This window comes from Myiozetetes cayanensis, unplaced genomic scaffold (genome assembly GCF_022539395.1).
Source record: "Myiozetetes cayanensis isolate MyiCay16 unplaced genomic scaffold, myiCay2020 scf17, whole genome shotgun sequence".
NCBI lineage: Eukaryota > Metazoa > Chordata > Aves > Passeriformes > Tyrannidae > Myiozetetes > Myiozetetes cayanensis.
Window position 1 is genome coordinate 9,178,528 of NW_026087378.1, and position 27,424 is coordinate 9,205,951.

The 27,424-nt window shown below is 41.3% G+C and overlaps 1 protein-coding gene across 2 annotated transcripts in view; it reads right to left on the reverse strand.

The window, feature by feature from the left end:
- Positions 1-27,424, reverse strand: part of SGCD (sarcoglycan delta) — a 314,890-nt gene that overhangs the window by 174,327 nt on the left and 113,139 nt on the right. For both annotated transcript variants that reach the window (XM_050312063.1, XM_050312062.1), the window contains exon 3: positions 26,672-26,860. The gene's annotated coding sequence lies outside the window, so the exon portion shown is untranslated. The remainder of the gene's footprint in view (positions 1-26,671; positions 26,861-27,424) is intronic.

A 27,424-nucleotide genomic window follows, 5' to 3' on the forward strand; every position in this document is an offset into this window, starting at 1 on the left:
CCCACAACTGAAAATGATATAGCTCTTATGAGATAAAAGTGGAGGAATTATGGGATTTGTCCCCCACCTCCACCTCACTCCAAGTTTCATTTAATTTCTGCAACATACTTTACTCTTAGAGAACACTAATCACATTACCTCCTGGTCAGGCCTCATTAGCAATCACTTCAGTCCTTCCCATCAGCTCTTCTGCCAGCAACTTACTCAGTCACTTGTGGCTCTTGTTGGACTCTCAACCATCTACTCCTATGATTATATTTAAATGTCAATGTGATACAACTCCACTTTGCATGTTTAGAGCCTCATCCTCCAGCCAAGCTTAAATAGAAGCTGTGTCAAGGCTATAGTCTAAATTATTTGTTCTGAGTTGTATAAAGGGACTGTTTTCTTTTATAGATTTTGCCATAAAAACTATTGATCAAAACTAGGTTTTTCATGTGCTTGCACTTAAGAATTACTAAAAGTGACTGGGGTGGAAGGGAGTGTAAAAGGTTGGGAGTGCAGTTGAAAGGAGTCCCTCTTGGTCACAGCAGATCGTATAAAAGGTACCTGTATAGAAAGACACTTCAAAAGTTGTGTATATGTTTACTTAGAATTCTTAAGATGCTCTTCATTAATAATTCTCTATAAGAGACATAATGGCCTATGGCACTCTCCCTTCCCTGTAACCACACATTCCTGTTCCTATGGCATGTTTGTACTCTCCTTGCACCACCAGTGTCAGCAATAACTGAGGACACCTTGTGCTCTCATAACATTATTAACCCAGAAGGACAGCAGACAGTTTAATCTACTTTTTCTCCAACTTTAAAGTCAAGAGCTTGGCCAACACATGTGTTTCAACAAAAGCATGTTGTACACTGAAGGCTCTGGTTGTGCTTGACAAAGCAAGGGCACTCAGCTCACATCTCAGCTAACAGTGTAAGTCCTGTGGAGCAGAAGGGAGGAAATGCTGAAGGCATCAGGTCCCTGGGAAAGCCTCTTCCTAACTTACAGTGTTTAAGACTATGTAATTCTCTGAAAGTGAAATATTTCTATCCTTTTTTAATTTTCTTGGTTGCTGTAAGTATTGCTTCTGCAATCCAAGGTGTTCTTTCTTATATACTTATACTCATCTTTATTAAATCTGGGTAACTTTACACCCAAGTAACATGCTGCAGCTTATCTATTGGCAATATTTTAGAAAAAACACCAAAAACCAAACAGAAAACCATTGAATGCTTGAGACAGACCGTGTTTCTTCTGTCTTGTTTTAAAAGCTCTATTGATAGTTCCACCTAGAGTAAGCATGAGAGTCCCTGAAGTACACATGAATCAAAGCAAAATAATAACATGAGCATACACATGGACAAAAGGATTGATGAATTTTCTGGGTTAGAAAGTATACAGTTTTGTTACTTATTTCTCTAAAGACTTTGTTTTTATTTTCCTTTTGTTGATTCATGGCCCTTAACTTTTCTTTTCGCTTGTTTATTCCAAACATAAACCAGCTATTAAACCCAAGCTGTTCAAAAAATATACAATTGAGAACATTTCAACTATAAACAATACTTGCAGATTTACTCTATGAAAACCATAAATGAAAAACAAAGAGTGACTCTTCAACACAGTGAAAAAACAAGACAAAATAGGCAGGAAACAATTTTAAGAAAAAACAATAAACCACACACCACCATTCCAGACCTGCTTAATGGCATTCCAGGGCTTCATAAAAAGAAATGAGCATCAACCATAACAGCAGACTTTTAATTAGCAAACTGATGTATTCTATAGAACAGAGAGCCGTGTTACGTTGTTTTCAGAGTCTCAGGTGTGTTTATATGATTCACTATAATGAAATCTTTCATTCAACCTCAGCTGGGCAACTGTATGCAGCATAAAATACAAGTTCATGTTTACATAGCTAAATTGTGATTAATGGGCTCCATATGGAAGCAGGGGCCAGCCCCAGTGAACAGTTGTGTCCATACAGAAACTTGAAATGGGTTTGTAAAGCAGGCGACCTGAGGCTTGCTAGGGAATGGCAGAAAGGATTAAAAAAGCATATCCACCAATGGGCTAGCAACTTCTAAAATAGCAACACTAGCAATTAGAATAAATACGAAATCAAACATTAACCAGGCAAAAATAATTCTGCAGGCAGCACTTATGAACGCGGTAGATAATCGGGACAGGTACTTAGGGCATGGGGATTATTTGTGGGTTTTCACTAATAGAAAGAATGCAACTGATATTTCACGGAGCAAATTGCAAAACCAATCTGAAGGATTAAGCTCGTAAATTAATCTGAACCAGGAATGCACAGGAATGTATAATTAACACCTTGTTCGGGCAGCTCCTGGCATGACACAGAATTCCAGTAAGCAGATCCCCAGGAGGTGTCTGTAACCCAGCACAGCTCCAGGCAGCTACAAACCCACAGGGCTGAAGGTACTCTCCCTACTGCCCCAAATTAAGGCAGCTTCCATGTGAGCACACTCTTACTGTACTTCTGGTCACATGGGTGGTACGGGTAACAGGGGAGTGGAAAAAAGGTATTCCCTGAACACAGCAAGGTCATTTAGCCAATGCTATCCAGATTCTTAGTAGTCCTTGTGTTTCTGCTCCATTTTGGACTATATTAGCCCTGATGCTGGAGCAGATGCAAATTTCTGGATTCCTGCTAAGTCTCTCTAATTTGAAATAAATGATGTATGAACAGGAATGAAACAACAGAGCTACAGACCATAGAATCTTTCTCTATGGTTTGTATCACAGAAAGGAGAACAACTCCAGTCTAATACCTCAAAAAGACTTCTTTTTTTTTTTTTAATTAGAGTTGTTGGACAGAGAAGAGACCACAAAGTTGTCCCTTGCCAGAAAAATGGAAGCTCTCCTGTGTAACACCACCACACAGGTCTTCCTTGTAACCTTTCTATATAATGCTATAATAGTTTACTGACTTCAAGACTGAATATATCCTACTGCACGTGCCCAAAGCAACTATTTTTCGTAGCTTTTTTTGTGGGTTTGGGGTGTTGGGTTTTTTTGTTTTATTATTTTTTTTAATAAGATAGGCAGAATAAAAGATAAGGACAAAGAACTAAATATTAAATAACTTAAGTTTTCTAGCACTTTACATTAAAAAATCATAAGTATATTAATCCCAAAAGAAGAGGAAAGTCCGTGGCTTGCAGTTCTGAAAAGTTTATGTTTGTAAGAGCCCAGCCTCAAGGGCTGTAAGTGAATGGTGTTCTGTTGGGCCAAGTTAGACTTTTGTAGAACTACAAGAATTTTAACTGTCCTGTCTCTTTTACAGCACTAATCACAGGTGCAGAGCTGCAAGAAGCTGGATCAAAAGCACAGGAACAGTATCTGACACTAGATCACTCAGCTTTTGGAGCTTGAAAACCTACTTGAGCTGGGACTGAACAGCTCCTTATCCTGCAGGGCATTCAGTTTGTGCCAAACTTGGCCACTTGAAAGGGTGTTACACACAAATGTTACACACATTAAATGTTTATTCATACAACACTTAAAAAAACACCACAAAACCACCAAGAACAAGATGCAAGCTCTAGCAAATATGCTTAAACAGCTGACATTAATCTTGAAGGAATTTGCTTCTGCTTATAAATCTCAACATAATCTTCAAAACCGACTAAATTTCTAGAACCTCAAACAGCCTGATGGGTGATGCCCCAGCCTGATTTTCTGTGCAGTAGCTGCACTGAGCTGAAACATGAGCCTGGCTGATACATCCTGCCCACCCTGGGTCTGAATTACTCTTCCTGGACAAAATGAGAAGGCCCCCTGAACAGGAGCTCTGTGCAAAGGGACTGCTGGAAGTTTCTGCTGTGGGCTACTCTTTGCCACCTAGACATAGAGAAATGGGGCCAGAAGGGCTCTGGAAATGAAAGAGACCTGGCAGTTAAAGCCTATGGGATGTTGGGGTTTGTAAAAGCCCTTCAATGACAGAAGCCATGAAGACCACCTGAATTGCATCATTAACAGAAAACTCTTGTCAGCAGCTCTGTTTCAAACAAGTCTGGCAATTTCTTATGCTCCTGTAAACCCTCAGAGCAAAAATATAAAGCTCTCTTTTCTCTAAACATGAGTACTGGGCCAGAACCTAAATTATGGCAACTTGTGACCCCCGTGGAAACGACACCCGTGGGGTGTGGGGAAGGTCTTGTACTACCCAAGCGTGTTACTCCAGTGTAGAGAGGAAATAACTGGGAAAGAGGAATTGCCCCCAGCAGAAAAAATATTTTCTCATGTGCATCCAGGTCTCCACAGAAGGAAACAGAGCCCATTTTTAGGGCAAGTCATGGAGAATGCGTTGGGTGGAGTTTTGGAACAGACCACAGCATTCTGGAGCCTGAGCAAACGGTTTCACTCTGCAGACCACGGATTTGAGCTCAGAGCTGAGCACATCGCTCGCTTGGCTGCTGCTGCCTCCTCCACAGCCCTTTGGAAAGTGAGTAGGGAACAAGGCATCCAATACGGTTCACCTTTCAGCTCCTGAACCACCTTCTGCTCAGTCCCACAGCTGCTTTCGGGTTCTGCTGCCAAGCAGATTCACCCGACGTGGTGCTCACAGGACTGTACAGTAATGAGTGCAAAACAGGCTCCTCGTTTCAGGGATGTTTGTATGCTAAGAAGGGTGTAAAAGCATAAATCAGGCCAACAGACCTGCAAAAGCCTGCTCTGTATTCCTTCAATTCTCCTCGCCTCATTTTCTTCTCTTGCATATTTTTACCTTCTTTACCCTGCTCTGTTTGGAGCTCATCTAATTGTCACTTGAGATGACAAATGTCCTTTGCCTCAATGCCCCTTCCTCAGTAACGGATGTTTCCTTTCTGTATCACTCTGCTTGTAGAATTAATTTTCTTCATTAAATGATGTCTGCATTTATCACTTCCTAATTTTTATTCTGCATTTTTCTACTTCTCTTTCCTTGGCAAATGTGTTTAAAAACCACTGCTCATGTTCTTTTTTTAATATAAATCAAGGTTTAAACCTCATAAATCCTCCCCTTGAAAAAGCACCAAATTTTGGTACTGTTGTTAGCTTCTACTTTAACTTGCTGGTTTTGCTATTTCCCATAAAATATAAACATCCATCCAGTTCAGTTCTGGAAGAAAAATGAAGCATCTGTATTGATCAAAAAGGTTTGAGGCCAAAAAGTGCTATTCTGATCATTAGTTTGACAGCCCATACAACACAAAACAAACATTTGTCCCTGGGATTCCTGGCACGTGCTAATTCCATTTAAGAGCCAGTTGGTTGCTTTCACGTATGGATTTTCAGTCTGCTGACCTGAAGTTGCCCATGTCAGAACTAAAAGAAACCAGCAAATATTATATTCTTCGCTGTCTTTTGATTCTTTCTTTTTGTTATCACTGCACCACTGTACTACTTTAGTCAACCAAGAAAAACATCTTGTTCTCAGCAATGACTGTGATTTATTCTTTTACCTTTGTTATCAAAACTGTAACCAAATGTTTCATCCACCATTTGATTTTAAAAGAGGCCAAAGACAATGAGCTGCCTCCTACAGCAAGAAGTGGTGAAGGTGAAGTCTTTTTATCTGAATTGGGAAAAAACCAATATTCTAGGGTTCAACTGCATCCACCAAAGGTTTTACACCACTACCTCCTATGACCTCTCAGCAGCTGAACTCTGTTATAAATAGGACTTCCTTCTGAAGCAAGAAAACATTTACCTAGGACACGAGAACAATTAAAAAAGCAAATTATTTTAAGTCTCTTCCTCTCTCTCCTTCCTTTCCTTCTCCAGTTTTCATCCATCAATATAGCAATGGCAGCAAAGCAGGAGAAAGCAAACATATTTCAGTGGCATGATATTTGGTGTGGGGTGAGCATAATGCCATTTGCATTGATGGTATTTGGGATTTCTTGGCAATCTCCCATATAAAAAGCTATCCGGGGTCAATACTACTTAACCTCCAGATTCAAATGAAATTCAATCCATTCGATCTACAGACCTTATAATGTCTGACATCATCCCTGCTACAAGGGGTGTCTAATAAAATTAAGATGGTGATTGTTTTGACTTAAGTCTGAAGAACTGGCAATCCATATTCTGGGAAAATGGCAACAAATGGAGACAGAGCATTTTCTCTGCAGGGTGCCGACCCCTCAGGTTCAGCCCTCTCAGCTGGGAGAGTCCCCTGGAGCTCCTCCAAGTTCAGAAGGGTTAGACCATGGACAGCTCCCCTGTTGGCCTCCCATCCCACCCCACCCCATGGTGGGACAGATATGGACAGACCTGTGACAGTGGAAATGGCTTAAGACTCATCTTGCAACTCCTCTCACTCTACACATATAACGAAAACATCTCTATTTGGACAAGTTATATAAATATCCGTTTCAGTTAATGGAGACAAAGAAGCCCTTCTAGGAGATGAGTCATGTATCCACTGAGATTTATACTTTGAAATGGAAGGATTTGTGCCTAAAGGAACGATCTGTTTTCATCTCCTGATTACAACGGGGACCTCTGTGATTACGCCAAATATTGATATCCGTAACTTCAAGAGATACCTAAATTAATAAAATGAATCCACGTCAGTGTCCAAGCTGGCCATGTATATGCAAAACAAACTGCTGAATAGCCTCAGAGTAACAAGTAACAGTAAAATATGATTCAATACATATTCCTACAGCCTCAGTGTCTGGTGAGGCTCTGTGCTAACAGGGTAGGTCATGGTATACCCAAAATGTCACAGCAATGAGGGAATTACACGGGTCACAGAAGAAAAAAGCCAAGAAAGGAATTTTATACCTGTCACTCCCTGTATAAAAACTTCAGCCAGTCAGAGCAGACACTGTGCTACATACCCAGAAAAGACAAGGAAATGAAAGGGAAAGGAGGGAAGAGGAAGCAAAGGGAGATTGTTAGTCTTTTATGGAATACAAGATGATTAAATACTGTCAGGCTTTAATCCCTGCTGACAAGCAGAGTAGCATGAGAGATATGGGTTGATTAATTATATGGAAAAAAGGCTGTGACACAGGCATATGAGGCAAAAAGACCAAAAAAGAGGAATTTGTTATTTATTTATTTATTGCTAAATAAAAGGCATTAGATAATGAAAGGAGAGCTGCTTGTCTGGATCTAAAACTTTCAGCCTTACTTCTAAATCCTAATGCAGACTCCCAGCACACACCGGGGAAAAAAGGATCTCACGGTTGAATTTGCTTTTCACAGCAGAAATGAAAGTAGGCCCTGTATAAACCTCTCTGGTTTGTACACTGGGATTTACTGCCAGCAAAGAACAACCTTGGAAAGGCTGGATCAACGTAGTGAAATGGCAAGCAGACGGATGGCCAAAGGGACTGATGTAGGACAGCCCTCAGAGCCTGGAGATGAAAGAGTTCAGAGAGATGCAAGTGGAGACTTTGACAAGCCAAAGTGTCAGGCAGGATGCAGTTCAGTGAGTATCATCGAGGAACAAACAACCACGATTGTTTTCTCTTTTTTACACGACTATTCAGTATTCATGGCTTTTATGGGTTATTTGCTGTATGAAGAGAATTTGATCACAGCATTTTTTTTTTTTTTTTTTGGGTGTAGCCACCTTCCCTCCAAATATAAAGCATAGCATTTTTTTTTTCTAAAAGTAGAACAAGTATTAATCAGAAACCTGTTGCTTTGTTTGCAATCCTAAGCCATGTGCTTTGGCCACAGCTCCACCAAGAATCCTCTGCGGGCGTCTTTCTCACTGGGCTCTGCTCTGTTTGAGGTACTAGGTTGTCTGAGATGTGATTGATTGTTACTTTCACTCAGACAAATTCCTGTCCCAACATCCATAACTGACCTGCTGTTTGGAAAGCAGTTTCTGTTGTTTTAGCAGTTGCTAAATAAATGGGGATTTAATTCTGAGCTTCCTGGAAACCAGTCAGCCTTGGTCTTGTATGGCACTGCTAAGGTAAGCTTTTGGGTTGGGACATGAGAGAACAGCCAAAAGAAAAAAGGAACAAACAACCAAAACAAAAAGGAAAGCACCGTTTTGTTCAATGGTACATTTCCCAGATATTCTAGCAAGGGAAATAACTCATTTGAAGTAATTCATGCTATAGCTGAAAAGATGTAAGACACATTTCCATACTTTGGGGTGAAGAAAAACTGACTGAGACAGGTTGCTTCAAACCTAATTTAGCCAGCAGAGATGACCAGGGCACCAAGACATAAAAAGTTCAAAGTAGATTAAAAATCCAAATTTTCCTTGATCAAAATTTCAGCTTTCCTCACTAAACCACTCTACGTTTTCAGATACCAACTCCAACACCAAGAAAAAAAAAAAGAAGGAAAAGAGGAAAAAGATACAAGAGAGGGAAGAGAAAGGAAAACAGAGACAATCTATTATAGTCCCATAATTTCATCCTGCAAAATTTCAGTCTGCATGCACCACCGATTCAATTACTGTACACAGCTCTACCCTTCAGCAGAACTAGAATTACAGAAAAACCCATTTTTGAAGGTTAGTGAGAGAGTTTTTCATTGCAAGTGACCTCCCTCAATAGGGGCACACAATGTAAGGTAGGAATTGCATTTGCCTTTCTCCTCTAAAAGAGATATTTAAACTTGTTTTGGGCTTCGAGTGAAATACGTGTGATGATCTTAATCTACTCCCCACAGAGAGCAAAGTCAAGGAACAAACTCACTTGATTACCAGGTTCTGTGCAAAATACTGAAACAGGTATTAAAAAGCACATTTTCCTGTACAGAGCAGCTGATCCCAATGGCATGTTTAGGTAGATAAAAAATAGAGTCACAGCTACAGGGTTGGCAGATCAGAAGGGGCAAGGTTTAAAGCTCCCAGTGTTGGGAACTCAGCTCCTCATTTCACGTGGCCTCACCAACCGTTTCTCCCAGCACACCTTCACTGTTATTTTGGGAAATTGTATTTACTTAGAAGGTAGATATTCCAGGCTAGGTGGGACAACCCTGGTGCTGGATGCCAGAGGAGACTCGACATCAAAGCTGCAGCTCCTCAGTGTTGTCACAAGTGCAATTTAAAGCATTTCCCTAATGTTGTTCTAGCATGCTCAAAAGCATAAGGGCAAAAGGGCTACTTTGATGAGAAATAAGTAGGGTTACTGCTTCAGTATAATGTTTAATTACCTAAACAATGGTGTGCTGCCAGTACTTGTCAGACAAGGTAGAAACATTATTTTTCTCTTTTTTTCTCTCAAAACAATGTTATTTCCCCAGCATGCTTCACTTACAAAGGCTATAACCACACAGGCTATAACCACAAGCACACAGACCTTTCTCTACAGTTTAGACTCTCAAAAACCAACCAATAATCTCTCTTTGCAATCCAGGAAGATCATGCCTACACCTTAGAATCATAGAGTCTTTTAGGCTGAGAAAGACCTTTAAGATGATGAAGTCCAGCTGTTTACCCAGCACTGCCAAGTCCTCCATTAAACCATTTTCCCAAGTGCCACGCCTTCACATCTTTTAGACACCTCAAGGCATGGTGACTGGGCAGCCTGTTCCAGTCCTTGACAACCCTCCTGGTGAAGAAATTCTTCCCAGTTTCCAACCTGAATCTCCCCTCGTGCAACTTGAGGCTCCTTTCCTCTCATCCTACAGCTTGTTATCCAGAACAGACTGACATCCCAACCTCAGCCTCCTTTTCTCCAGGATAAACACCCCCAGTTACCCCACCTGCTCCCCACCAGAACTTGTGCTCTAGTAAATACATTTAAGTTTCTGCTAGTTATGGAAACAGTTTTGAAAGACTGGAATGCTAGAGAAGAGCTCTCCAAAGGGAGCAGTAAAAGCATCTATGGCAAAATAGCAGCCATGTGGTTTCATTGAACCCAGAGAAGGACTGAGCTCATGGGATGCCACTGATGCCAAGAAAAGATAGAATTATTATAACTATTTACATAATCAACCGCACTAAGACAAGATACAGTAAAGGCAGCAAAAGCACTACTAATTATATTATTCTTAACTTGGTGTTCTCCATCCAACATGGAGTTCTCCAGGGTAATTTTCTTGATTATTTGTTTTAAATCAGCTAAATTATAGCCTTCCAAAAAACTGGGCAAATGACAGCTTATTCTGCAAGGAGACTACTGTACAATTGGATGGGTGAAATATCAAGATCATTTCCATAGAATATATTCCCATTTCCCATCCTAATTACTGATGCATTAGTTAGTGTCACTGGAATTATAATAATTTGCCTAAGTAGCCGTTTTTTAAATAATGATGGAAATTGTATTCAGAAGCTGCTCTTCCACACATTATTTATACATACTGTGTGTCTGTTTACTCTCCATGCATGAGTGGCTATTTTGTCCCTAAAGACCCCACATAACACGATAACAAGGATCCTACAAGCACATACACACATTCATCTTTTCTCACTTGCAAACATTTCCATTTACAGGACTATCACCATGTCTGCCAGCTGGCGCCCTGCTGCATTTCACACTCCCTCTCCCCCTGCATATGCACCTGCAGGACTCATGCAGGGGGTTGCTCATTCCAACAGTGACCAATTCCCTCTTCACCTTCAGAAAAGATAGAAAAATTTCCTTCCAACCTTCCAGTTGCAATCAAGGTGGGCTAGTTGGTTGAAGACCAATTCTGATCCCCAAGCAAATCCCTCTTCTGATCCCCTGCAAGTGACCGAGTTCCCCCAGGGTGACACCGTGCACCATTTCAGCCATTTGGGAGTATTTTCCTCCTTCCCTCTTTGGCTTTTTCAGTCTCAGCATGGCTTCCAAAAGACTATGAGCTGTTTTCCTTTTTAGCAATTCATTTGCACAAACAGAAACACTTTGTACTACACACAAGGAAGCCTTCTGGAATAGGCTAGGCATCACCAACTTGTCATCACTATGCTGTTTTTAGCTCGCTGATTGCTTTTTCCCCTTCAAAAATAAACATAAATTATTTGGAGGAAAGAGGAAGATTTGTTTTCAAACTAAACCAATCTCTCCAAATATCTGCCATCTGCAATCTCCCACTGCACCAGGGTAGGATAGCAATGCTCAGGCTGTGCCCAGCAGGCTCCAAAAGGTGGGCGAGTACAGATTCAGATGAGACCTTGTGCTTTCTGCACATCCCCTCATCTCCACCAGCCCTGGACCAGACTGTGAGGCCAAAGTCCTGCCACAACACCAACCCTCATCCTGCCCTCAACTGACCCCTGCCAGCCATACCTCCTATATGCTAAGCAGCAAGATCATCCAGAAAGTATTTGACCGAATACTCGGCCTTTTGAAGCTTTTCTGAAGTTCTGAAGTGTTCACTTTTACATCCTCTTTGCTCATCGTAAAAATCTCATTTCAACTCTCACAGGAATGACAACTGAACCTAAAATTGAGCCATTTCTTCCCCTCAGCCACTAAAAAACCTCAAGTGTTACAGTCCTGATCAGCCCAGAATGGTTCACTGAGCTTTAAAACCATGGTGGAGCCATAGCTGGGGCTACCCACGGCCACCATGCCGGGGCTGCGTGTGTAGCACATGTGTCTGCTTGGGAGATGAATCCATGGAAAGATTAATAGTAAAGCCACAAAGGGCTAAACTCCTACCAAAAGCCACAGGGATCTGGGTGATTAATGTCCTGAAAATCCTCCTTATCAATCAGTGGCTATTCTGAGGATCAAGGTAAGTTCAAAATATCTCCCATAAAAGGGAGAACTATATTGGGTTATTTGGAAAGTGAGTCTGTACTTGTTAAAAGCTCAGAAAATAATCTATTTTTACTATTATTGTATTACTTTCTTTCTTTTCTTGGAAAATGGGCCCATTTTGAACAGCAGCAACACAGTGTTCCAGGATGAAGAACTCAGCACATACAATATGAAAGAATAAAAACGCTGCTCTCATTTCACAGGGGGCACAACAGGAGGCAGTGAGGGCTCCAAAGACACCTTTCCTGCAGTGAGAGGGAGAATTACATCCTGGGAACACAGAGCCCCTTCTCCAGCCACACTAATAAATAATACTCTTACATATGAAGGCAGCAAGTACAAAACACTGGCAGGAGTCCTGATGTGCCCAAGTCTGACAGGAAAGCTGAATAATCACTTAACTTGGATATAGAAGCAACAGGTCCCCAGTTCAGTGCATTATTCCAACAAGTTTGGAAAACACACGACAGACTGTTTGAGAACAATTTTGTCTCTTTCCAGAAAAAAAAACCCAACAACCAGACCTTTTGAAGTTTGTTCATGTGATGTCAGTTCATTTTTTCAAAGGGGTAACATGACAGCTGTGTTGGAGGTAATTAAGAAACCCAGAGGCAATTAGGTTTTAATGCTGCAACGGTGGGGACATTTATCAACCTCCCTGTTACAGCTACAAGTTTCTTGTGTTCTATAATAAGGTACATGGGACATGATCACTTCTTTGGAGAACATTATTGTGATTTTTTTTCCTGTTCTTTGAACCCATTTGTGATTTTTTTTTCCTGTTCTTTGATTATTTGCAGATGCCAATCACAGCTACAGCACCCTATTTCACTTGAAGTAAATGTTATTGCAATTATAATCTACATTAGGTAGATAAAAGGAAGTTGTGCAGACATTGTTGCCTTATAGAAACTGAAGAATGAGTATGAGAGCAGGCAGTGCTAACAGAGGGCACTAGTCTTCCCTGAATTCCAGGTAAGAGTGAGGGAGTACCCCTGGAAAGATGGAAAATCTGAAGCACAGAGAAGCCAGCGAATTTTTCACAGAAAATATCTTCCAGAAACAGATACTCAACCTGGGATTAGTTTTTTCCACTCTGTTACTTTCTTTTGTTGGCACACTGCAACTCTCTGTTTGTTCACAAACACAAACGTGTCCTCTGTGAAAACTGAACATTCAAGGTCTGCTTGGAGTACAGTCTTCTCCTGATGCAACACTGTACCTTGGGCTGCTACAACATCAAGAATGAAATGTACTTCACTATGTCACAGAAATCTCACCTGTAAACTACTCTCCGAGCCTAAAAATCCATCTAATATTGATGGTCAGGGGGAGGTCAGGGGGATCGTGCTGAGTGCTGGGGAACTGGGAGGGGAGAGGACCCCAGCCCTGCCCCACTGTAACCCCCCTTCCTCCCCACCCCTCTCAACTGTATGAGTTCAAAATCAGCTTTAGCAAGTCTACGTTGTGAAATATAAAGCAGAGCAGTATCAGCTTCAGCAGAAGGTGAAGGTCTACAGCAGCCAGCAAAGCACCAAACACACAGAATCCGACCGGCACACCTCACCTGCCAGGGCAGAGCACCCTGGTGGGCCACGATGCTCAAATGGCCTCTGACTTCCAGGTCTAGTGGCCCAGCCAGCTCTCTCCCCTTCTTGCTGAAGGGCCCCCACAGCAGCACCAAATGCAAGCTCCCAGCCAGTGTTGTTTTACATTCAATTTGCAGAGGTGTAAATTGACTACTCAAGGCAGAGGAGAATCAGCTTTCTTTGGAGGTGAAGTGATGCTGTTTTCAGGTGTGCAGCCTCCTTCTCTCAAAGCTCCCCGTGCCATATGAGCCTGCTGCCCTTTGTCCTCCCTTTCCATGAAGGAGATTATACATTCCCACACCACAGCCTGCACAGCCACAACACAGAAAGCACCAGATAGCCACCAACAGAGAGAAGGGGAGCAAAATAAGTGGTGCAAAATAAGCTTTTCATCATGGTGAAAAGCTTATGTTCTCAATCTTCTCTCCTGGTTCTGTGCTCTGACTTTGTGTCTGACAGAGTTTGGTTTTATATGCAGGTCACTCAGTCATTCTTCTCACATGTACATGAGGCGCTGCTGGAAAATGTGGCCATTATCCATCAAGTCCTTAGCTTTAGTCAGCTTCCAGCAGAAGAGTAATAGATGCACTTGTGTTGTCACATCATTGTCCAAAATGTCAGGGGTAAGAAGCCTTGAACATTAACAACTCCCTAAGGAAATCAGTTCTTAAAAAAACAGAATAGGGAAAATCAGAGTGAGAGGGACAGAAAGATGCAGAGCTTCTCTTTTCATCATGGATAAGTTATGCAGGGAAGTGCCTTGACCTGCTGTATGTACCCACGCTGTGGTCTGATTTCCACTGAAGTTTACATTTTTTCTGGGTAAAGTAACATGTGCACATGCTGGTTTTAATTTCCAGGATCCAGAAACACTCTTCTCTGTGGACATCATACATTGAAAGAGACGTATCAGTTTGAAGGGTGAGTGTAATCTCGTCCCAGGGCACTTGCATTAAGATTCAAACAGCGTGGTGAGGTGATAATATCGGGCAGTGCAAATCTTCATAGACAGTACAGGGAAAGGGGGGAAAACAGAAAAGGAAAAGATGAAATCAAAGGTGACAAGAAGCAGTAGTCAAGGTTAGGAGGAAGAGGAGGTCAGGCACACAAACTAATCAAGGTGAGACAGTGATATTTTCCTGGTGTGGTCAGACTTTGTGATCTGCTTTTAAAAGATTTGCTAAAGTTAAGGAAGAACTACACAGAGCTTCCGAGCTTTTAAAGCCAGGTAAAAGGTAGGCATGAACAAAGACATCTCTTTGCTGAGATGGGAGGAAGAAAAGGGAAGTGAAATGGGACGGAAAGCATACCCTGTCCTGAAGAGCCTGAAGGTGAATTTTGGTGACCCCTACTCACAAATTCCTAAAAAAACCTGACCTGGGACTACAAACCCTGTAGAGGAGCTGTTGCCAGTGCTGGAAGGTTTATGAAACTGGTATATACTTTTCTACTTGCAGCTGCAAGTATACAATATCAGAACCTCAAAGGAGAAAGACAAGGTGCAGTAAATCCAGGAGCACTTCGCCCACTATGTTTTCATTGAGTGTCCCCTTAACACAACCTCTCACTGCAGCACAGCCAATGTGTCCAAGAAAAAATGCTCATAAAAAATAGGAAATTAAGCCACAGTTAGACAAGACTGCAGGAATCTGTCTCAGAGATAAGTAACATCACCCGTTCAGTCACCTGCAGCAGATACATCCCTTCCCTCCCCAGACTAAAACTGAGAGAAGCATGGCCACACTCTCCGCATTACATCCCATCTCCAGCTCCTTAATTGGGCTTGTGGATTACTAATAAGTAATTGATACACAGGAAATGAATGCGAAGCCACCACCGCCTCTGTTCCTGCATACAAATACTGGCAGCTGAAAGCGCATCAGCAGCAAACACTGCAGCCCTGCCAGCCCTGTGGCATTTCCCGTATGAACGTGCTTAAAATACCTCAACACAAAGTGTTCCCCTTTGTACAAATGATGCTGGTGTGACTGCTCAGTGCCTTTTCAGCGAGGAAACTGTGAAGGGCTGAGGGGGGTCAGATAAAAACCAAAGATAATGTGTTATGCAGACACTACTCCCGATGAGTATTGGGAGGAGGGAGACTTTAAGGGGCAACACAGTAAGAAATCAAGATAAAGATATATTTTGTGGTGCACAAAGGTGGGTATACAGCTCTCCACATGTTCAGCCTTTAGGGACAATCTTCCTATTTTTTTCCCTGGGAGCCAAATAAAGCCCCAAAATTAATCTCTGTGCACAGCCTAAATTTGTACTTAGTGCCAACTTTGTGCCTGTATCAAATTTCTCCACAGCGTTAAGGCGCAACACTGTAAATAGGCTCATTTTTGTTATTTTATCAAATTACATTAACTTTCCCTCTGCAGCGCTCTCCAAGGCTGGCAACACGGAGACGTGCAGGAAATGTAAATCACTCCCCTTTTGATATGATAACCGGAGCACTGAATTGCATCCCAGAAATCAGCTCAGGATTATAGCCGAGAACTCGCTGAAAGGCACTTAGCTGTGGCGTGGTGCCAGAAGGGGAAACTTCAGCTGGCAGGTCAGTGTGAAGCAGGCTCAGGTCTTAGGAAAGAAGAACAATATGTAACATCCAGCTACCTGCGGCTGCACAAACCCCAGAGCCAACAGCCTCAGGGTCAATCTATAATTAAAAGATGCAAACAGGTGTTTTAAAAAAAAAAAAAAAAGGAAGTGTGTATTTATGCATGCAAATACGTGGGAGGGCTATATGAAACATGAATAAGCACCTAGGAAAGCAACAGCTAGAGGTTGTAGGATAAAATCTATCTGCCAGACAAATGCAGATGTATATACAAGCAACCACACACCAAAAAGAAATTGCATCTCCTGAATGGAATTATTTCCGGTAGAGAACATTATAATAATCATTTTAATCATGTATTTTAATTTAAATAATTTTTTCAGTTTCAATGATTCAGAGGATGTTGCAATGCAAATAAAGATAATCAGAACGTGAAAATAATTGTTTTCCTAATGCCTTATTTTCATGTGTAAATGCCACTGCTAACAGCTACCAGCACTAACCCTGGGCCAGAATTCCACTGAATTTGGTACTGCACAAACAGTAAAAGAAAAAGCTGTCTGAACCCTAAGGAATTTGCAGCTCTAACAGCAAAGAGGCAGCAGATGGATATAGACAGAAATAATCAAGAAGTAGTAGTTAACAAGGCAGGAGTTAGTCTCAGCAAACCAAATCCCTGATTGCTGTGAGCCTTGTACAGGCAACACAACAAAGAGGAGTTTTGATCATCAGTGCCCCACAACACATGAAGCTCTGCACATCCTTCATCTCCACCGCTGTGCTCCATCTGTTGCCTCCACACTTGCTGGCAATCGTATCACGTTCTCCCACTATACTTCGATTTTTAACACAGAAGCTCTTTGGGCCAAGGACTGTCATGTACGACCTCACTCTCCAACACTGAGCATAGTAAGTTCTCAAACTAGGGTCATAAAGACAGATAAAACCACTTATGAACAAAATGGCTCATTAGTAATAATGTTTATTAATAAACAGTCCAACAGAGGATGAGCATGCATGCACACAAGCTTAGTCAAAATTAACACACACAAACTCCATGTAGAAGAATAGAGGCATCCATCAAATACCTGAGCAACAGTGCCTTCTGATGGCTTTTATTGAGCCCACACACCTCTTGCTCTAAATATGAACCATGCAGAGGAGAGGAAGAGCAGCTGGTACATAATTATCTTGTGAAACACGGACATGTCATCCGTAAATGCACACACGGTGCCAAATCTCCGCTGGAATCTCCAGAGGCACCACACTACATACCACAGGAACCAAAACTAGCCCAACAGACAGATAGCTGGACAAATGAATCCCATAAAAATATTTAAAATGTCCTAAACAAGCTTTTTGTAACACAGATACCATCTTCAGGATAGAGCACTCTTGCCAGAAGGTTTTATTTCACTACATTTGATTCAATGACCTACTTATTATAAGACCTCTCGGACTAACTTTAAGGCAATGAAGTATTTCATTTGTATAACCAAACCTGCCTTTCATGATGCAAGACCATTCCACATGGTTTTCAGGTTCTTAAATTAAATGCTTAAAAGTGATGAGATGGGGAAATAAAAGACTACTCTACAGCACCAACCCGACCCTTCCTCGCACCCAGACAGACCTGCATTGTGGGGAAGTGTTGCTCTTGCAGCCTCCACTTCCACACCATCCTCAAAGAGTTAAACAACAGATATATTTTTAAATTATTCTTTAGTGTCTCTTTGTTTGGTTTTTTTATTGTGCATTCCTTTTTTGCCCCTGAAGACCAAAAATAACAAATCGAAAATACTGTTTAGAGTCCAAGTTCACAGATGTTTCACTCTGCACAGTTAGAGTTGTTCCATATCTATTAATTACGTTTTCAGTAAGGTATAGTGAAATGCAGGGTATGAAGGCAGCTCCTTCATAAAGACATGCTCAATAAAGTGTTAGCTGCCATGCTTCAACATGCAATATGACAGATTTTCCGATGCAACTCAAACCTCAACAGTGGAAAAGAAATGGCATGTAAATGGATCTCACTTGCCCTTAAATCACTGTTAGCAAATCTTAATCTCTTCAAGTCTGGTAGTTTCAAATCAGGCCTATTTAGCTTGCAAAGGTAGGTCAGGTTTTATTGATCACCCCTAATGCTTATAAATGCACTCTTAAAAAAATGAGAGCAGTGAGATACACAGCTCAGTTGATAAAGGCTCACTGGAAAGCTATCTCATAATATTCCCAGCCTTCAAGCTATGCTGTTGTAAGTGCAATTTCTATATGCACCAGAATGCAGATTACAGGCTTGCCAGTTCATACTGGAAAGGGAAAAGAAGAGCCCTACCAGAGTAGGTGGATTACTCTTTGCATTTACTAAAAGCACAACTATAACCTTCCAGAATACAGTCACAGCAGCCCAATCCCATTTACTTCTCAGTTATCATTGCTCAACCTTTCTTCAGTGTGGTATTTGGTGCCTGGATTTCTTACTCAGAGTCCATGCTATGCCCTGAATTTTGCACTGTGAACAACTGATGACATTATTCCAGTTGTTAAAGAAATAAAGAAGTTGATAAAGAAATAAAGAAATGGGTTATTGTTAATTACATTATGGTATCATCTAGAGGTGCTCGTAATTAATCAGAGTTCCTTCTACAGCTCTCAGAGAAGGACCAGAGGAGAAGCAAGTTTGTAATACTGATGAGGTTTTTGAATTCACAAGGGCTGACCACTTGAAGAACCTAATTTTAAAGAAGGAGATGACAAATAAAGGAAACAAATATATGTGACCTGACTAAAGCCCAGTGATCCAGGGAACATCTAAATAAAAAGTGCAGTGTTTTCCACCTACATAGATAATCTCAGATCAAAGACACTGCAGAATCTAGATAGTGTTACTTGGTACAGCTTTTTTGCTCCTCACTCAGAAAAATAAAAAGTATTTTTCCATGCAAAGCTAAACATGATTTTCACTTTGTTATTTTTCATACCATGCTAAAATAAAGCCCCAATGGCTTTCCAACTGATACCTGATATATCACTCCCATTTCAACTATTAAACACTCATTTTTGTGGCCTGAGAGAGATTCTAAATGGAGTATTTACAGACACATAAACACATAAAAACCCCACTGCAGTATATATACAAGATCAGACACAGGGTTTCTGGGGTTTATTCTACTGAAGACTTTCTGTGCATCTCAGACAAGTTCCTTAATCAACCTTTACACAAGGCTTCCTCCTCCACCTAATGAACAGGTGAGCTGCAGAAATGGATCACTGCCTAGGACATGCTCTGGAGCTATGCTGTCAAACAGTTAGAAGAGCTTAATAGTATAAATCCCCATCAACGACTTCAGGCAATTATCACATGTTTATTAGCCTCCAAAGTGAAGGCTAATAAACCTGCTTATTTTAGCAGATAAAGTCAAATTACCTTGACTGAAGTTGGTAAGTGTTCGAAGATTAACAGCTCTGGCCTCATATGCTTTTAGTTATTGGTGATGAAATGTCAGCTCAGAAAACTGAAAGATACTTCCTAGTTATTTAGGCAATGTGAAAACTGGGCAGTTATTTTCCAGGAAACATGCCTGTTTGACAGGTTTTAAATGAAGAAAAGTGATATTATTACAATTATCATTAGAAGAAGATGTCCCTCATCAAAATGTGTCTGGATTTTAATTGACAAGGTCCAGGTTAATGCTGTGAAAATGCCAATGAAAGCAAAGCCTGTGGCTCAAACTAATTGTCAGCACTGAGCAACCTCCACCTCTAACCCACCACAGATTTATCACTCTGTGCACACTGTACTCATGACAAGAAACGTTTGAATTAATCATTAACAACTAGAAATTCCTCCCAGAGAGAAAGCAGAGTGCAGGGCTGCCCAACCCCCTTTCCTGAGCTCCCAAGCCAAGGAGAGGTTGCTGACAAGGAGAAGGACTTTTTTTAATGTTGTTTTGCCACATTTTTCTTTAAAGAGCATTCCAGGGGAAACTTTCAGTGATCCTCTGTGTTTTGTTGTCACCCCTGAGGGTAGGACAAAACTGCAGGGAAAGACTTACAACCCCTGCTACTGCAGTCATAAACTCAGTAACACTTTGGAAGGTGTTACCCATCAGCTGCAGTGGCAGTCAGCACCCAATTTGATACATAAAATGCAAAGGATCTAAAAAACTTCCTGAATTCTCTTTATTTATATTTCCTCTACAGTCCTTACTGAGAATATTTTGGTTCTGTGAGGGTGATGGCATCATCACAACACAGACTGAGCACATATCAACTTGGGGGTTCCCCCAGTCCAAGTCTTTATACTCCATCTGATGAAAAACTGAAGTGTTCCTTCCCTCACAGCACTGAGATTGGAAAGCATTAACAGCATTGGGAAGAAGAGGGGAAATCTCTGCAAAGGGGCCACTTCCACAGGCGGATGAAAAGGCATCTGGCCACTAATGTCAAAACACCAAGCTTGTCTGGTAAGATAGCAGTGGAGCTCTACTTATCCCATGCAGCAGAGAGAGGAAAAATAAAAAATAAAAAAATTCTCCATGTTATCAACTGGCCAGTCAGGAGAAAACAGCAGACGACATTTGCTGTGGTGAAGGAATAAGACCTTCCTTAGAGGAGACCAGAGCCAGCAGAGTCTCTGCCAGCACCTTCCCACCAACTTGGAGGCAAAGACTGAGGGGGTGTCAGCCCATCATCAGAAATGCTGCTCACTTCACTGTCCCTTTTCTCCCAGAAGTGAAAGGCAGCCATTTCCCTGCCCATTCACCTCCAGTGACCCTGCCTTCCTAGTTCCTGCTGTTTTCCATATATTTACCACAGAAACAAGAAGCTGGAGAGTTCCCATTAAACGATGCCAACAAGAACTCTCCATTCCCAGCTGACGCTTGGCTGCATACATTCTCTCTTATTTCCAAACACTTTTAGTATGTTTTAATTTCCCTTCATCAGACATGCATAATTATTTGCATCACATCTCAACATGTACAACAGGTTTATGCTTCCAAATACAGTCCCCTAGCTGCAAAAAATCAGCATGCCAGCACTAGAAAGTAAGTCACATTTGTGTCCATCAGGAGGTAGAGGTCAGGAAGAGGAAAACAGGAGCCACACCATCATGATTTGAGTCAGTGATTTTTACCAGGCAGCAATTTGGACCTTTGCAAAATCCTAGGTATTTCTTAGAGCATCACCCCTCAGTTAACCATCAAATTAATCAGCAACTGTGACAATAAATTTCATAATAAAAATCTATGAAGTGGAGACTTTTGGTACCTTAACTGAAAACCTGAAGAGCCAAAAGGATTTTTCTGGTCTCAAGAGATACTGTTATAGAGCAAAGTATCTAATAGTCACTAACAAATTTGTCAGGGCTTTCCAAAACCCTACCTCATTCAGGCTCTTTTATGCATCCTAGAGAGCTCCATAAGGAAGGGTATCTTTAGATTGCTCTGTGCTGGCTCTGCAGTACTCAGCTAAAGTTAGCAGGACCCAGGCTTCAATTACCAGACCAGGACAGCTCCTGAAGTACACATGGTGCTAGGGCTTCCAGCATTTACTTCTGTGATCCTTAAGACAGGGGTTGTCCAGGGACAGAACTGCTCCTTTAGGTAATTACATTCCCAGCGCTACCTGTCAAACTATCCCCCCCTCCATGCAAGAGGCCAGTTTTTGAAGATCATTATAAAATAAATATGTCATCCTGAAGGATGAAAATATAACAAGCTGCAGCTCATCTGAACCTGAACATTACCAAGTCACCACTATTTCCACATTTTGAAACACAAGATGTTGCTCCCTCACTGCATGTGGGACACGGATGACTTCCCCATCACACACAAGTCTCTATCAGCTTGGATGCACAATTAGGCTAATATTTGTCCAACAAAAGGTAAAAACTACTCTCTGGGCAGTGTCACAGCTGCAGGCAGAGCAGTAAAGGCTCTAGAGCATCCTGAGAGATCAGTCCCATAAGAGACATTCTCCACCAAGTTTTGTTCTGGCAACATTCCCACTATTTGAGGAAGGAAATGCAGTATTCTTTATTTTCTGCACAGCTGGATGTAAAGCTTGGAATGCAGAATTGCCTTAACTACATGGCAGGAGGATGGCAGTTCATAATTAATTTTCCACATCAACTGTTGGCCACCCTCCTCTTCCTCTCTGCAAGGCTGAAAACTGTCAGTGGATACTTATCCAAAGAGCAGACGTGCCACAGAGCAAAAAGCAAGATTATTAATAGCTAGTATTTTACAGTGTGTGCTAACCAAAAATCAGAGGTAAGCTAGCCTGGGCATAGCGAGAGTAGCACCAGTGCAAAGGCAGCCCTGCCTGAAGCTGCTTGTCATCTAAGAGATGCAAAACCAAAGGGAATAGAAAAACAAGATGAAGAGAGTAAGACAGATAGGAGAAGGTTGCAAGGAGACAGAAATAATGTGTTCTCAGACAAAGGGTTTTGAGCCAACTAATTTCAAAACATCTGGAGCCCATAGAAACACGTGCCCTTTTCCACCCTGACTGGACTCTGCCCAATATGTGGTCCATGGGCTGCCAAGCAGCAGCTCAGCAGAGGAAAAGGGACTCCAAACTGTTTTCTCTTCCGAGAGAAAGAATGTGTGCTCCACTCAGAGCCAGCATTTTCCACTCCTCAGTCTCCAATTCTCTCAAAGACCAGAGTGCAAAGTAATTACAAGGAGGTTGTTGGTCCTCACAGGCAAAAGGTCTCCAGGAGAAAATAAACTATTACTTCATCAAGCTCTCTGAAGCACCACTACAAACATCAGAGTCCAGAAGGCAGAACCACAGGCTGACAGCCCAGGGGCAAGGCCATTTGTATGACTTCTTGCAAACCCACTGACTTCTCACTACTTCAAGAGCACAGGTAAAGGACTATTATATTACTGGTCTGTGATTGATATCTTAAGAATTTCATTATAGTTTTGGGGATTCTTATTTTCCTTCAGAAATTCAACTCAGTTCTGCGGCTGCTATCACCTTTTTAATTCATTTTACAACAAGATATTTGTTATCAGAAATTGTGCTTTGATATGTGTCAGGTTGATGGATTCAATAAAAGCCCTGTCAGGAGAAGCTGAGTGAATAGGGTTGCAGGAGTGGTGTCATCAAGGGAATTGATATATTAACAGCCAGTCAGCTGATCTTGCAACAAAACATGCAAACATAATGGGTGTTTATTTCATCACCCTGGTAAAATAGTTCAGAGAAACACTAGAAAACATTTGCATAATTGTTACTCAGGCAAACAAGCTCAGTGTGCTCACTGATTAAAAAAAAACATCTGTAAAACGTGATCCTGCACTCTGTCCTGTTTCCCTGTTTGGTGTGCAAAATTCAATCAAGAAGAACAAAGGCTTTATTCAAAATAAAGCTTTGATTTTAACTTTTGGAATTCAAGCAGACATCCTGTAATGCTCCCTTCGAGCTTTTCCCTCCATAATGTTGGAGGACAATTTTACTGACATATTTTCAAACACAACCAGTTGATCTGCACCCCTCAGCAAGTCACTGAAAAGTTGCACCAGGGTCTTCCTTTGACAGCCTTTGACAGGCATATAAAATCAGTGTTTATTTCTGATTTAATAAAAAAAATCACACAAGAAACAAGAAACATTTGAAGATAGAAATAATAACTTTTTATCAGACCACATAATACAGGGAGTGAGACAAGGACACCAGTGCCCTGCTCTGCTTTAGGTCAAGCGAAAGTAAAGTCCCTCCTTCACCTGATCAGAGCATCACAGCTGCAACACCACCTCTGCATTGTCCTGTAATGCAAAGAGATTTTGTTACCTGCAACTGACTTGCAGAACATCTGGAAAAAATGTGATGCTGAGATTCAACTTTTAGGAAAGAGAAATAATACTACAGTCTAAACAAAGCAATGGGAAAATTTCCACAGCAATTAATCAGAAAAAGGTGAATTACATTGAGGATTTATGTTCATGTAATGAAGACAATTAATCGCTATGAGAGCCATAAAACACATTAAATGAACAGGGTTTTTTCCAATTCTACTTGCAAGATAAATTTTATTAACTATGTTTAATGGCTACTTAAAATTTTTCTCTTGCATATTTATTAAAGGTGTCTTTTCAGCAGAACAGAGCATTTTACTAACCTGATTCTGCTAATCTAAAAATGAGCAATTTCAGAAAAAAATATTACTCTGCATGTTATCTGAAGATCCATTTAAAATAATTCCTCATACAATAAGACTGCCATCACCACAAATGCATAAGTGCTGCTAAAAGGGAATCTGCTTGTCTCACATGAGCAAACACTCTGCTGCAAAGATGAATGAGTTCAGTTCACATTATTTGAACAGATGTTTCACTTTCCAGCAGAGATATGGAGTAAATGTTGAGTCCTCATGTCATTTGGTGTTACTGTAATCACTTCATTAAAAATCCCTCTACTTGGGAAAGCAGGACACATGGAAGACACTGGCTTAGATTGGAGCAGTGACCTCAAACAGATCCACATCCAAACCCTGTGCTTTGCACTACAGACTCATCTGCTCAGCCAAGGCTATCTGTGTGCCTCCAGCTGTGGGTATTGGATGAACCTTCCACACTTAGATTGTATGTAAATCAGAGACAGATGTTTATCACCTAAAAGTGACCTAGAACTGACTCTGTTTCTTATTCACCATTTATAAAATGGAGATAAGCAGCACTTCTGTCTAACAGCGGTGTCATGGGAACAGATAAAGCTGATGGTTGTCAAATATTCTGGTAATCATGAACCCTCAAAATGAAGAGAATCGATAAAGAAGGGTCTCAGCTACTTCAGTGAACAATAGTTTGGCCAAATCTTTATCCTTAAGCACAGTCTTCTCAATCTGCAATGTTCTTCCTTAAAGATGAAGTTTCCATAAATGTGAGCTTCCCTTAAATAAGAACCAAGTTTTTAGATCTGACAGTCACAAAGTAAAATGCAAAAATATGACCAAAGTCCAACCTAGAGTTTAATGCCCAAATAATAGCAAATCAATTGTATAGAAAATTGTCTTTTCCTCTGAAACTGTGAAGTTTTACAAAGATCTACACAACCTCATGCTGCAGACTGAGACGTGAACCTTAGACTGAGAGCTGGACTGACTCAGGTGCAAAGGATGTGGGGAGCTCATCTAAACACCATCCTGTCCAAACGAAGGGCAGCATCACAATCACACCAGCAACCAACATCTCTGGAGCAGATCCTCACCTGCCCTGGCTCCCCTTGCTTACCCAGCAGAACTCACATCCTCATTGCCAGGAAAATTTATATGTTTCTACTTACAAATTCCAAACCCAAACAAAGAATAAACAAAATTGCTGTGATTTCTACATTACAGCACTGCAACATTTTTCTCTGCAAGAGTCAAGCAGCTCTCGTCATGATGAAATACCTCTCCTACAACCTTCCCTTTTAAGTGTTTTAATCACAGAAACAGTAGCTTGGAAATAAACAAAAGTGAAGAGGATAACAAAGGCAAGAGCAACATTTAACAACCTCCTCTTCTAGAAACCAGGCGCCGCTGGAGCAGAGAGACAACTGGAGCAAGCAGTGCAGTGGTTTAATAATGGGAACCTCTCCCTGACAACCGTGTTGTTTTCCTGAAATGCCTGTACAAATTAACAGCATATGCTGTGGCTGGAACAGACCTTTCTTGACCCTCAACATTTAAAAGTTAAGCACCTAATTTAAGCTATTCCCACCAACTTTTCCCTGCAACCGCTGGAGACAGTCAGAGCTCTGCTGAAGCGTGAGAGTTTGAGCCTACCATTTCCAGAGGTAACCTGACTGGTGCAACCAGATCAAAAAGCAGGAGAACTAATGCACACTCACCTGGATGCATCATGTTTTCTTAAAGGCTTTTAAGAAACTCTTGACTTGTTTTTTCCCCCTCCTCCACTAACACCAAGCGCAGGTGTTACATTGCTGCTGTACTTTTCTCAGTAAGATTATACTGCTGATTCAGTCATATAAGAGAAGTCAATACCCATGTGTTAAATGAAAAAGCAGGGTATCATCTGAAACCATTCTATTGAGATCTAGGAATCATTGCTTTAAATTTGGGTTTTTTTTGTTCTTTTTTTAATCAGGAAACTTTGCCTCCACAGAAATAACTTGACCTAGAAAAAAGAAGCTGTGGAACCAGAGACTGCATTACCCTAAAGCTTTTATAGCACCATCTTCAGCAACAATACATTCCCAAAGTCCTGGCCTTCAATTTATTGTTAAAAGATAGTGGCATATTGCCTTGCTACAGTTCCAGCATAACCAAGAAAACGTTTGGGTGGATATGAAAACCTTCCCACTGGCAAAAATTTTAAGTGCTCCACAAAAAAGGGACCATACGATTATACAAGGAATTGGTAGTGGTATCTCCATCCCTGGCAAACAACAAGAATATGCAAAGCACAAAGGAAAGCACTGAAGGGCTGAATTACAAATGGGCTACTTCATTTTATTTTTTCGCATCTCTGGCCCTCAGAACTGCGGATGTTAGTGAAACACAGCAAGTAGGACTTTCAAAAGGTGGATGCCTATCACCAAGTATACACCACCAGCAGAAACACACAGCCATCAGCAAGCATTTTGTTCAATAGGGCACTTGATATAAACACGCAGCCCCTCAAGCCCAAGACTATAAAAACACTTCAATCTTGATGAACACTTCCCAAATCCAGGGAGAGCAAAGGTTATTTACAGATGCAGCACAAGCATGGCGTGTATACAGCAACAAACACAAAGGCTGCTAATGTTCTGTTTTCCGCATACACACTCATTCAGAAAAGAACAAAAATAAAATAAAATAAAAAAAAGTAGGGGAAAAAAATACATACCTTACCAAACCTGAATGTTGGACACAACTTGTTTCAGAGCAACATTGGTGTGAAGGTAAGCTCCTCAGGCGACCACCACCAACTGCAATTCCTTTCCAAGCCCCCCAGAGGCTCCAGCTCTCCCTTGTCCGTGTCCCTGAGGAAGATGAGGTGTCCTCCAGTATTTCAGAGCCTCAGCTGCAGAACACGCTGCTCAGAAAAAGGGAAGAGAAGAAGATGTGCCATTTAATTCTAGGGTCAGTTGTTTGGCAGATTCAGAGCAGAACACAAGACAACACTGGATAGGAATGAAATGTCAAGGCAGGACAGAAAGTCTATGACAATCCATCATGTGTGGCACCTTCAGAAGGCAATCGTTGAATTCAAGAACTGTGGTGCAAAGTTATTCTTGCTTTACAGTACTTTTACAGTGTCCCTAGACCAGGAAATGAATGACAGCCTAGCTGCTTTTTATTCCAGTCCAATATCATAATACAAAAGTAAGTAATGTACTTCTCCCATAGGGAATATTTTAATTCATAATAGCATTTCTGAAGAATAACAGGACTTTCATACTAAAAGCAGAGACATCACCTCAGTCTTAATACTTTGCACATTAAAATGGCTCTTACTCAAGGAATTCAAAGCTTAGGAGCTTACAGCAGATGGCAAGTGGGGAGTGTCTGCCCAACACACAGTAGTTCCCAGTGTTCTGCCTCCAGGGGAATTCTCAAGACAGGCGAATGTGCTGGGGTTTTCTGGGCCCAGGGGGCT